General features: G+C 33.0%; 1 protein-coding gene across 1 annotated transcript in view; it reads right to left on the minus strand.

Annotated features, from left to right (window-relative positions):
- LOC114334051 (chaoptin-like) overlaps positions 1 to 1,645 on the minus strand; it is a 233,205-nt gene extending 231,560 nt beyond the window's left edge. The window contains exon 1 of the mRNA XM_050662484.1: positions 1,496 to 1,645. The gene's annotated coding sequence lies outside the window, so the exon portion shown is untranslated. The remainder of the gene's footprint in view (positions 1 to 1,495) is intronic.
- Positions 1,646 to 12,375: the final 10,730 nt, after the last annotated feature.

The following is a 12,375-nucleotide window of genomic DNA, read 5'->3' on the forward strand; positions in this document are numbered from 1 at the left end:
CCTTCTCGGGGGTGAAAGAAAGAGCGTTTAAAGTGAGTCCGGAAATGGATAAATTGACTAATTCTACGAAGCTTTTGTTAAATAGAAATTTTTACGTAAGTCAATACTTTTTGAGTTATTTGCGATTGAAAATGTTTATTTTTCGACAAAAACACTACGTCTTCAGACGGTTGTTTGCAAATAACTTTTAAAAGTAAATATTTTATCGAAAAAAATATTCTTAGCAAAAGTGTAGCCTATAAAAAAAGTAAAAAAATGGTGAACCAGTAAAGTCTACAAACTGAGTAAAAGCAAAGTTGTAGCACATGAAAAATACTTTCTCATTCGTCTAATTCCAACTCGAATATTTCAACGTGAAATCACCGAAAAATTAAGAAACTTTCGGGAAAAACTTACTAAAATTTTTTAAAGTGTTTAAAAAAAGCTTTATTTTTGTTTTTTTTACAAAAGTTTTAGCATTAAAAATAAAGGAGTTACGCTGAAAAAAAAAGTTAGCCCAGCTTTTTTGGTAAAAAAAAATGTGAAAATCTCCCTCTATTTAGCACCCTACCTAGCACCATTAATCGTTACCGCTTTACCATTTACTTTAAATGTATGTATATTATTTATATTATCTGTAAATTTGACGGTTTTCGAGTGCCTATTTATGAAAAAATTTGGTTTTATAGTAAAAAAATTTTTTCTTAAAATTTAAAAAAAAATTCCTTTTTTCAAAATAACTTTAAAAGTATTAGTGACACGAAAATCTCAAAGAGTAAAAAAATGTAGGTTTTGCTGTTAAAAATATGCTTGTTTAATTTTTTTTCTGTAAGACAAAAATTGGTATGGCTATTCAAAGTTTACATACACTCGTGTTTAGTGACTCGTTCAAGTTCTTTCAACTATAACCCTTTCAAAAATAAGCACTTTAAACCGGTGAAACTGACAGATCTTATAAAAATAGACAAGTAAAGTAAATTGTTTGTAAAGCAGTAACGAATAATTTTATTTGGGGAGCTAAACACCGTGAGGTTTTTATGATTTTTTACCAAAAAAAAGGTACAACTTTATTTTGAGCGTAACTTGATTAGTGGAGGGTAAGTAGAAACTAAATCCAAATTTTCATGCAATTCGAAGTTGCCCATGAAAATTACACGGTATCGCCGTATTTCCCGTTCATTTACTGGGCTATTTTTCTTGTTAGTGTGTTTATGCGTTTATTTATTTGTTTCTTTTATTTACTTAACGCCAGTGCCAGTTATTATACACAGGTTATGTTTGTCTAAAAGAAAATAAAGTATTTATTTAATGTTTTTATCAACTTGTTTAAACTAACAGAAAAAAATTCAAGACACGGTTGTAGAAATATCTCAGTATAAAATTCATGCGTAAAATGTTTAAGTATATTTTATAAGTTTAATTGACTATGTGATTGATTACCGCATTTATTTTTCCTGTTCAATATCTATCAATAAAGTGCTAAAATCTCATAAAATTCATCGCTTAAACAACTTACATCTCAGTTCGGTACACACAAACTAAACACACACCAACATTTTTTCAAGTTCCGCCAACTTTCGCTCGCAAAAAGTCGTGCTTCACTGACTTTCCGGAAAGTTTTCCTTCCGCAACTTCGTGGAAACCGGCACGAGGCTTTTCCGAAGTCCAAAAGCGCACTGTCGACTGTCGCGAGTTCCGATAGAGCGAATGATAGTCTCGAGACAGGTAGAATATTTGCGGGACATAAACTGAGCTTGCGCCGCATACGCGCGAGCTTTTAAAGCCCGACAAAACAAATACGAACGCTTTTTATCTAAGAAGGCTGCCAGACTAGTGCTACGCTTCATTTTTGAAGGATAACAAGACGACTGACAGCTGAGATAAGGCTGTGTTTGCTAAAGCAGGAGATGGAAAAAGGCAAATTTTTTGGATTAAAAGTGCTCCAGAATAAAAAGAACAACAGTGAAATCATAAAACGTGAAAGAACAGGACATCACCAGAGATTTTACGAGTAAAATATATGTGTTTTAAGAAACAAAGAAATAAGTAAAGAGTCAAATAGAAAAGTTGAAATATATTTCAGAAAAGATAACTTGCGTTATAATCAAACTTTTTTTTAATAAACATCCCATTTAATTTACAATTTGCAAATTCGACAATAGGAAAATGTTATGACACTAACAAAACATTTAGGAAAATTCTCTGGTGGCAGTTTCCTTATACTTGTCTAAGGTTGGGTTTGGGAAACTTACTACTACAGTACTACACAACAAAATACATTATAGAACAGTATTTTTCGGTCTCCCACCTGCCTCCTTGCAGTTTGAACATTTAATTTAAGCAAATAACAATGATGAGTTTGCAAATAAACATTTTTTTATATTTTCTGACAGCAGTAAAATTAATTTTGAGTTAAATAAATTATAGACATTCTTTTGGCCACCCTGTACCTATAAATAATAGTGTTAATACTGAATAGAGAATTGAACCTCCTTTCAAATGAGCTACCACACGACCCTTATCCCATTTAAAAAATCATCGATTGCGTCATCACGCCCAGACGGATGACATCGCTAGTATGATATATATGCCAAAAAATTAGATTAAGTATTTTCTATGGGAAATAAGCCACAATTTTACTAAAAAATGAATTTATTAACGTTTCTGTTTTATTAAAATATGATTATCCTTTATCGTTTATAAATAAGGAATTGACAAGATTGGATCGAATGGAACAGAACAACTTAGAACGGGATCCTACAACATTCACAAGAAATAATACGAGGAAAATAACAATACCATATATAAAAGGACTATCCGAGAAACTTAAAACAATAGGAAATAAATTCAACATTCAAAACAACAAACACATTGAGATCTATTCTATCTAAAACTAAACCTAACAATGAACAAGAAAGAACAAAGAATTGCATTTATAAAATACCTTGTGAATGCGAACAATTTTATTTAGGTGAAACATCAAGACCATTAAACGTTAGAATAAGTGAACATCAGTCTTATATTAAAAATAGAGAATTTGATAGATCTCAAATATGTCAACACGCATGATATAATGAACATAGAGTTCAGTGGAGAGATTCAAGTATAGTCCTGAAAGAATCAGATAGTAAAAAGAGAAAAATCAAAGAAGCGGCTCTAATTATGCTAAATGAAACCAATTGTGTCGCAAATTCCTCGGTAGAATGTAGTAGGATGTGGTTACCCATACTGAAAGAGGAAGTCAATAGAAAGAAAATACCACGATTAGTAAGTCAATAACATATCGAGTTAGTACAAATTTTATATTTTAGTATTACTTATTGTATATCTATGTATTATTAATATTATTTATAATTTAAACATATTAAAGTCAGAATTTGGTATTAATTTTTTGAATGTAAATTAAATGTAAGACCAAATACTTACGATGTCGGGATAGTATCACGAGGTTTTTTCCTGGTTTTCCCTCGTGATTTACTATGGAATCTCTAACGCGAGAATTTTACTGTCATCTTGCATTTGGTTGTCTTTTTAAAGACAGATCACATGCTATGATTTTTTTGCGACGGATATTCTTGAGTTGGGATTGATTTCATGTAATCGAATGAACTATCTTTTAGTAAAGTCGTCCCAGGAACGCAACTTCTAGTATAATATACGTCTGAATTGCCAATATAAATGAGTCAGATTAAATAAATTATTAGAAGATTTTTTTTACTTAGCAACAACATTTTTGTTTATTTTAATAGTATTTTGTATTTTGACAATGAAAGCCGATTTGGGCTTCGAAACGTTAATAAATTCATTTTTTAATAAAATTGTGGCTTATTTCCCATAGAAAATACTTAATTATAAAAATACAGAAAATATAAAATTATTTTTCTGGTTATTAGAGCACTCTTGTACTAAAACTAGGATAAATTTTTCAAAAATATAATTTAAAATTGTTGATATTGAACGAAATTAATCGCTCAGTATAAGCTCCAGTGTCCGCAAGTTTAATACCTATTTGTGTTAATAGCGTTACTTATTCTCCATTAATGGATCAGCCACAACAATCCCTAAATATTTGATAAGCACCGGCCGGAACACAGCACGTAACGATATAAATCTATAAATATAACAAACAGCTCCGCTGGCATTAAATTTTGGGGAGCAGCCATTCATCCCCGTTACACATTTTCATAAAAATTTAAGAAGTCAAACTCACAACTCACGCTGCTGGTATTGTTGTTGCACTGCCGACCCAGTATTTCATTGTATGCGGACTGATCTCCAGTGAACTTTACTGCACTCTATATTCCATTTATATAGGGCTATTATATTCGTTCTTGAATTTTAAATTGCAAATATGCTATTTTTCTAGAGTTTCATTACTAATAAATAATGTGTGCTTGTATGATTCTCTTCTTTTAACTTATGTTTGACATTATTTTTATTTAATTAGACCCATTTGGATGCTACTGCAATCAGCGACGTAGCGTGAGTGTCGGCTGCCCGGGGCGGAAGAAAATTTTTCCGTCTTCTCTGCCAGTAGCATTGCAGTCTGCAATGCTGCTGAACAAGAATTTTTCTCTGTTTTTCAGTCACTTTTGTGCTGCATTATCCTTTGTTTTACCTACTGCAATGTTTGCCCTACATACTATCACATTTTATTATTTTTTCCGGTGATTTATAGAGTTCTTTGCCTTCCGGTTCCCAGTTTCCAGCTTCGTCGTTCGTTCCATTCGCCAGGGTGAAGATTCCTTTCCGACATTGCCTTCTGAATGCCGTCTAGCCATTATTGTTTTGGCTTTCCTCTCTTTGTCTTTCCCTTGGCGTCCATTTTAAAATTTGTGTTGGCAGCCTGGCGGTGTCCATTCTTTCTACATGACCGTACCAGATCAGTTGTCTCCTTTGAATTTCGTCTATGATGGTTGACTCGACTCCCATTTTCAAGCCTTGATTTTCTAGCTGATCTGCTCCAGAAATCCATTTCCAATGCAAGTAGGCCTCATTCCAGGGATTTAGTAAATTGCTATGTTTCGCGTCCATAGAGCACTATACTTACTTTTAAAAATGGAGTTAAAGATGAGATGTTTTCTTTGATTAGATAGTTATTTTGACCATAGCATCGGGTTTAGGTATCCAATCACCATTTTTCCTTTCACGATCCTTTGCTCTATCTCTTTTCGGTACGCCCACTCTTGTTGATTCTTCTTCTACGGCACTACAGCCCAAATTGAGCCTTGGCCTCCTTTATTTTTTGCCTCCACCCTAGCTTGTCTGTGGCTGCTCTTCTCCATACACGGACTCCTAAAATGGCTTGCTTGTTGGACTCTTGTTGATTGCTGTTCCCAAATATATAAATATATTTCTCACAGTTCCTGATTGTTTCATGTTCGTTAACTATTAGATCTTCTACTTCATTCCCGATGCATAAGTAGTGCGTTTTGTTTCTATTTGCAGAAAGGCCCCACTCTTCTTATGTTTGAAATAACCGTCTCGTCATAAATTCTAAATCTTCCTTATCTGCTGCTACTACATCTTGGTAATCCTCAAAATGGATAGTATACAATGTTGCATCGTCGTCAAGTTGAATTCCTATCCCTGAAAAAAATCTTCTCCAGTGTTTAAGTGCTTCATATACTATCATATTCGAGACAAAAAAGTTGATAAATGAGATAACTCTGATTTAGAAGCGGTGTCTGGTCTTTAAGCTTTGAAAACAAGCTTTAATTGCATATTCTGTTGTAGCTATTTTGATTTTAGGATTCCCACCCAGCAACTTAATTATATTGTTGGTTAAGCCATTTACGTAGGGTCTTCTTCTTCTATTCTTCTGTAGGTGCCGTCATCATGTTTACAAATTCCTGAAATCTTCTCTATCGGCTGCTGCGCGAAATAATCCTTCTTCTGCGGAATCACACCATTGTCTAATTTTACGCAACCATGAAAGTTTCTTTCGACCAATCCATCTCTTTCCCTCCACTTTTCCTTGATGGCGAAGGCGAAGTAGATGGTATTTATCTCCTCTAATTATATGGCCGAAGTATTCTGTTTCTCTTCTCTTTATGATGGTTGTGAGCAGGCGTTTTGAATTCATTGCAGGTATTTGAAGAACATCTTCCTTGGAAGTGTGCGAAACCCACGATATCTTTAGGATTCGTCGATAGCACAATTGGAATGCTTCTAATTTGTTTAGCATTGTGGTCCATGTCTCACAACCATACAATAAGATACACTACACATAACATTTTAGGACCTTCGTACGAATATTCATCATATATACTGTTATGCTCTATATTTTCTCTCAGTTATGAGATTGATCAGCATCTTATCAATTCAATTAATTAATTATTTTAATTGTTACTCATGGAAACAAAACCAAAATTTAATAAATCTTTCCAATAAAAAATGTTCTCAGGGCTAATTAATTTTAATATATCACCTTTAGTTTGTGGCTTCTAGTATTTCTCGTTGCTTGCTTTATCCAGGACAAAACAAGGAACATAAATATGCTCACAATCATATAAATTTTATAAATATTATTTATTCATATACTATACCATAAATATAAGATTCAAAATGTATGCTAAAACTTTGTTCTCTCGTAAAAATATTTTATCTCCTAAAAATAGTCTGTAATTCTACTATCTCCTTTTTAGTGTAGGAAACAAAGGTTGAACCTTGCAAAATGGACACAAGTCCGGTTTTATTTTTTTCTGGTATATCAAGGGGTGCTTATTATAAGACTAACTTTTTCTGAAAAAATTTCGCCCCGGAATCTCCCTTTTCACCCCTTTAAAGGGGGTAATTTGTGGTTTTTGCGGAACGTAGCCCTTCCTGTAACTTTTACAAAAAATTTCTTTTATAGAAATATGAAGAGGACTATATTTTCTACGCTTTATTTCCAACACCATCTCTCTATCATCCACCGTTAGCGGGGGTGGCGCCCTAAAGTTGACAAGTTTTTAAAAAAGATGTTTTAAAAAATATATATTTTTCCCTAACTGTAACGGAAATTAAGAAGAAATCCTGCGGACATTATTCACAAACAATTGACTGATTTTTTGGTATAGGTTTTACTTAAGGGTAATTGCCCTTTTTTTAATGACAGGGTGTTACATTTTAAAAAACCTCTTTTTATACCATCTGAACCGTTTATGCTAGAGTAAAAATACTTTCAGCAATTACCCATGTACTGGTGCTATTTACAAATTTGTATAATGCACCCCAATTTTTTCCCCGGAACCACCCCAAAAAAAGAGAAGAATTATTAAATAAATTGATTTTCTTGGAATCCTTCACACACAATGCCCTTTATTAATATGCTTCATACATCATTTTGTGGACGTTATTATTACCCATGCATCGACATCAAAATCAATTTCCTAGTGCAACCCCTGAAGCAAAAAAAAATAAATAAAATGTGGGGTTGAAATTTTTTTTTTGTTTTTTGCCTTTTGATCCATATGGGAATATGCTTCATCAATAGTGCTTTTCAAAAATATATATGGTTATTGCAACATCTCTGCGAAAACATCCTTGAAAATATACTGCAGAAACTACCCCTATCCCTTGGCGAGCATGTTTTTACGATTTTCTCATTACCTATGTATTCTTTTTAAACAAAACTTATACAAGGTTAAAGACCACTATTTACTCTAAAAATTATGTCTTATTCATTTTTTCGTATAAGCAACCGTTACGGCACAGTGGCGCCGTAAACCTCATATATGCTTTGGCGGGCTCCAGTTTTTTTTTTCGTCATCTGTTCGTTTTATTGATAAAGTACTTATGCAAAATAAAACAACACAGTGTAACCTACAAATTATGACTTATGCACATTTTACATTCTTTGCTCCCCAAAGCCACAGTGGTGGCCCAAAATAAATTTTTGCATATTTTCGCCACCTACATGCATTTTATTGCATTAATGCTACCTTAACAGCACAATATTTACCCTTAGGTGGTCGCTACGCAGTGGCGGATCCAGGGAGGGGTGATGGGAGTGATCACCTCCGCCCCCCTCTCAAACCAAGTGATATTATATTCAAAGATTATAAAAATATTCATTTATTTTATAGAAATTTAACCAATTGGCACCCCCCTCTTAACGATGCTGGATCCGCCACTGTCGCTAAAGCATAAAAAGTCATTCTTATAAAAATAATATTAATATAATATAAGTATTTCTATAAAAATAAATGAATATTTTTATAATCTTCAAATATAATATCACTTGGTTTGAGAGGGGTGGGGGTGATCGCCCCCATCACCCCTCCCTGGAGCCGCCACTGCTTAGTGACCACTTAGGGGTGAATATTGTGCTATTAAGGTAGCATTAACGCAATAAAATGCGTGTAGGTGGCGAAAATATGAAAAAATTTATTTTGGGCCACCACTGTAGCTTTGGGGAGCAAAGAATGTAAAATGTGCATATGTCATGATTTGTAGGTTACACTGTGTTGTTTTATTTTACATAAGTACTTTATCAATAAAACAAACAGATGACGAAAAAATAAACAAAAACTGGAGCCCGTCAAAGCATATATGAGGTTTACGGCGCGACTGTGCCGTAACGGTTGCTTAAACGAAAAAAATGAATAGGACCTAATTTTTAGAGTAAATAGTGGTCTTTAACCTTGTATAAGTTTTGTTTAAAAAAAATGAATAGGTAATGAGAAAATCGTAAAAACATGCTGGATAAGGTATAGGGGTAGTTTCTGCAGTATATTTTCAAGGATAGGGGTGGTTTGCGCAGGGATGTTGCAATAACCATATACATTTTCGAAAAGCACTATTGATGAAGCATATGCCCATATGGATCAAAAAGCAAAAAACAAAAAAAAATTTCAACCCCCCATTTTATTTATTGTTTTTGGCTACAGGGGTTGCACTAGGAAATCGCTTTTAGTGTCCATGCATGGGTAATAATAACTTGCACAAAATGATATATGAAGCATATTAATGAAGGGCATTGTGTGTGAAGGATTCCAAGAAAATCGCTTTATTTATTAATTCTTCTTTTTTTTGGGTGGCTCCGGGGAAAAATGGGGGTGCATTATACAAATTTGTAAATAACACCAGTACATGGGTAATTGCTGAAAGTCTTTTTACTCTAGCATAAACGGTTCAGATGGTATAAAAAGGGGTTTTTTAAAATGTAACACCCTGTAATTAAAAAAAGGGCAATTACCCTTAAGTGAAGCCTATACCAAAAAAACAATCATCTATTTGTGAATAATCTCCGCAGCATTTCTTTTTAATTTCCGTTACAGTTAAGGAAAAATATATATTTTTTAAAAACATCTTTTTTAAAAACTTGTCAACTTTGGGGCGCCACCCTTGCTAAACGGTGGACGATAGAGAGATGCTGTTGGAAATAGATCGTAGAAAATATAGTCCTCTTCATATTTCTATAAAAGAAATTTTTTGTAAAAGGTACAGGAAGGGCTACGTTCTGCAAAAACCATAAATTACCCCCTTTAAAGGGGTGAAAAGGGGGATTCCGGGGCGAAATTTTTTCAGAAAAAGTTAGTCTTATAATAAGCACCCCTTGATATGCCAGAAAAAAAAAAACCGGACTTGTGTCCATTTTGCAAGGTTCAACCTCTGTTTCCTACACTATTTCTTTTAACAAAATTTTATTTGAATGATTCTGTGGACTGTTCTTATTATTATATATATAAAAAAATTAATTTTCACCTTTTAAATAGATTACTTATGTCCTCTATGAATTGATGAATGAATAAATTATGCTGTAAAACCGTTAAATTGACAAAAAACAAATATGGTATGTAATATCAAACAACTCTCTCTTTTCACAAATAATCTGACTAACCTTATCTATCTTCTTAACTTCTTCTCATGGATTGTGTTTCCTCGTTTCTCCCACACGTGCTCCTCGGATGCTGCAACTGTCCTTCTTGTCCAAACTGTTTCCCAAACAAAACAAACAGCACTCGCTCGAAATCTCTCCTTAATTTAGTCTCTGACTCGATACAAACAATATCAATCTTTATAATTCCAAGATTTTTTCTCTCAGCTCGATATCTTGTGCAAAATTGATACAAACCGGCTACTCGTTCCAGACAGAAACTGGAATCTACTCGGACACGAGGAGATTTTACTTCTCGACTCAATCACGATTTCGTCTCAACAGGAATCTGCTTACACGGCCACCAAATTAACCACTTTACACAAAATCACTACTTTTCAAACTGGACTGATCTCTTCAGATCTTAATTACACAGTGAATATTTTCCCTCATCAAACTCAGACTCAACCACTTTATTCTCCCTCCATCGGTCTCTCTCGCCAATCACAAGCATTCTCTCAGCATTACCTCCCTACTTTCATCTCTTAAGAACAAATAGTGTTGTATACAAATTTTCTGCCTTGTCAAATTTCCAGGAGATATTAAAATTAACTTTTTTCTTATATCCTAGAAAAACCCTCTACTCTAAAACTAAATAAATGTGTTTACCGTCGTTGCTTTCGAGGAAACCATTTAGAAACTTTCTATTGTTCACTCCAGCCGCGAATACATCCACTTTCTAAAACCGATCGTAATTTAGTTATGTTTCCTTTTGACTGTATGTAAGCTTTGTAAATAAAATTGTAAACATTTTCAGTGACAATAAAGCATATTTCTATTCTATTCTATTCTAGTTCCATTGTTTTGAATTGTTAAGTCCGTTCGTAGAATCTTTACCACTAAAGTTTTCCACTTTCCACGAAACACTGCTTACGACTAAATTATATTATTTACAAATTTGGCCATATACAGGGCGATAAAAATTTACGATCTTGTGGTCTTGGACATAAATTGAATTCTCTAAATTTTTCCCATAAAAATTATATAACAATATATAAGACTGGTTTATCTAAATCAAAAACTAAATTTATGATCATCAGCAAAAATAAAATTAGAAACGTCCAACTGCTTATCAGGAATACAGAATACACCAGTGAACCTAGTAAAACAGTATACCTATCTTGGAACAATAGTAATAGTAGCTAAACGAACAATGGGATCACTCACAAGAAATAAAATGTAGAATAGAGAAGGCTAGGAGTGCATTCAACAACATGACCAAACTCTTTAAAAGCCACAACTTTAATCTGGAGATAAAAGTAAGGCTCCTACGATACTATATCTTCTCAATATTGTACTACGGAGTTGAATCCTGGACACTCACTGAAGCGATGGAGAAAAAACTTGAAGCCTTCGAGATGTGCCAATACAGGCGAAGATATCATGGACGGACAAGATAACCAACGAGACGGTACTACGAAGCATAGGAAAAGAAAGAGAGGTGATGTACACGATTAAAATTAGAAAGTTAGAATATCTCGGACACATAATGAAAAACGGCACTAATAATCTGGGCTGATTATCGGAGAATAGGCCATTTTTGGGAAAAGTTATTTACCAGCAATTTTATTGCTGGAATCGAAGCTTATGATTATATATATTAATAATATAGGTAAGCAAAGTCCGCAGATAGTGTGCTACTTTTTTTATTAACAAAATGGCGCCCCCAAATCGTGTTTTTTTCAATTTTTGCTCCATAACTTCGAACATTTTAACTTTACACGAAAAGCACCCTAATAAAAATTCACCGAAATTAAATTCTTCATAAAGACATGTTTTCCCGATCTGCTCCGACGAAAAGTTTCCTCGGAAAATTCGGGTTTTCCCAACAAAATCATTAAATTTCAAATAAAGTTTTAGATAAGTAATTATCTACCAATAATTAAATAACTCGGTGACATAAAAGCTTTCTTGGTTTAGATTATAGTTTCAGAAGCCGGTCAAAATTAAACAAATATTTTAGCAACAATTCAATTGTTATTTAATAATTTACGGTCGCAATAATAACCAAAATAATTATGATACACTGTTCAAACTTTGAAATCTATTAAAGATGAGATGCCTATTTAATATTTTGTCGACAAAATATAAATTTTCAATTTTTTTGAATAATCTTTAAATGTTAAAAAAAATAGTTACAAACAAATTAACGTTTCTCAGAAAGTTTTTATGATATTCTAATTTTAAAAAATAGGTAAAATGCGTATTTCAAAGATCTTTAAAATGAATGTTTTAGAACTTATTTGCAGCCATTTGCAAAAAAGTTATGAAACAGCAAAAATTATATTATAACCATTGAACTAATATTTGATATTTTTTTAGAGTAATTAGTTTGTACCATAAGCTCACTTTTAAGCTTTGAAACAAATAAAGCAAATTATAAACAACGGAATAATCGTATGTTTATTTTGCTGTTCCATAACTTTTTTGCAAATGGTTGGAAAATTTTTTAAAGCATTCACTTTCAAAACCTTTGAAATACGCATTTTAAGTATTTTTTAAATTATAATATAATAAACAATTTGTGAGAAATG

Source organism: Diabrotica virgifera, chromosome 9 (assembly GCF_917563875.1).
Source record: "Diabrotica virgifera virgifera chromosome 9, PGI_DIABVI_V3a".
Taxonomy (NCBI): Eukaryota; Metazoa; Arthropoda; class Insecta; order Coleoptera; family Chrysomelidae; genus Diabrotica; species Diabrotica virgifera.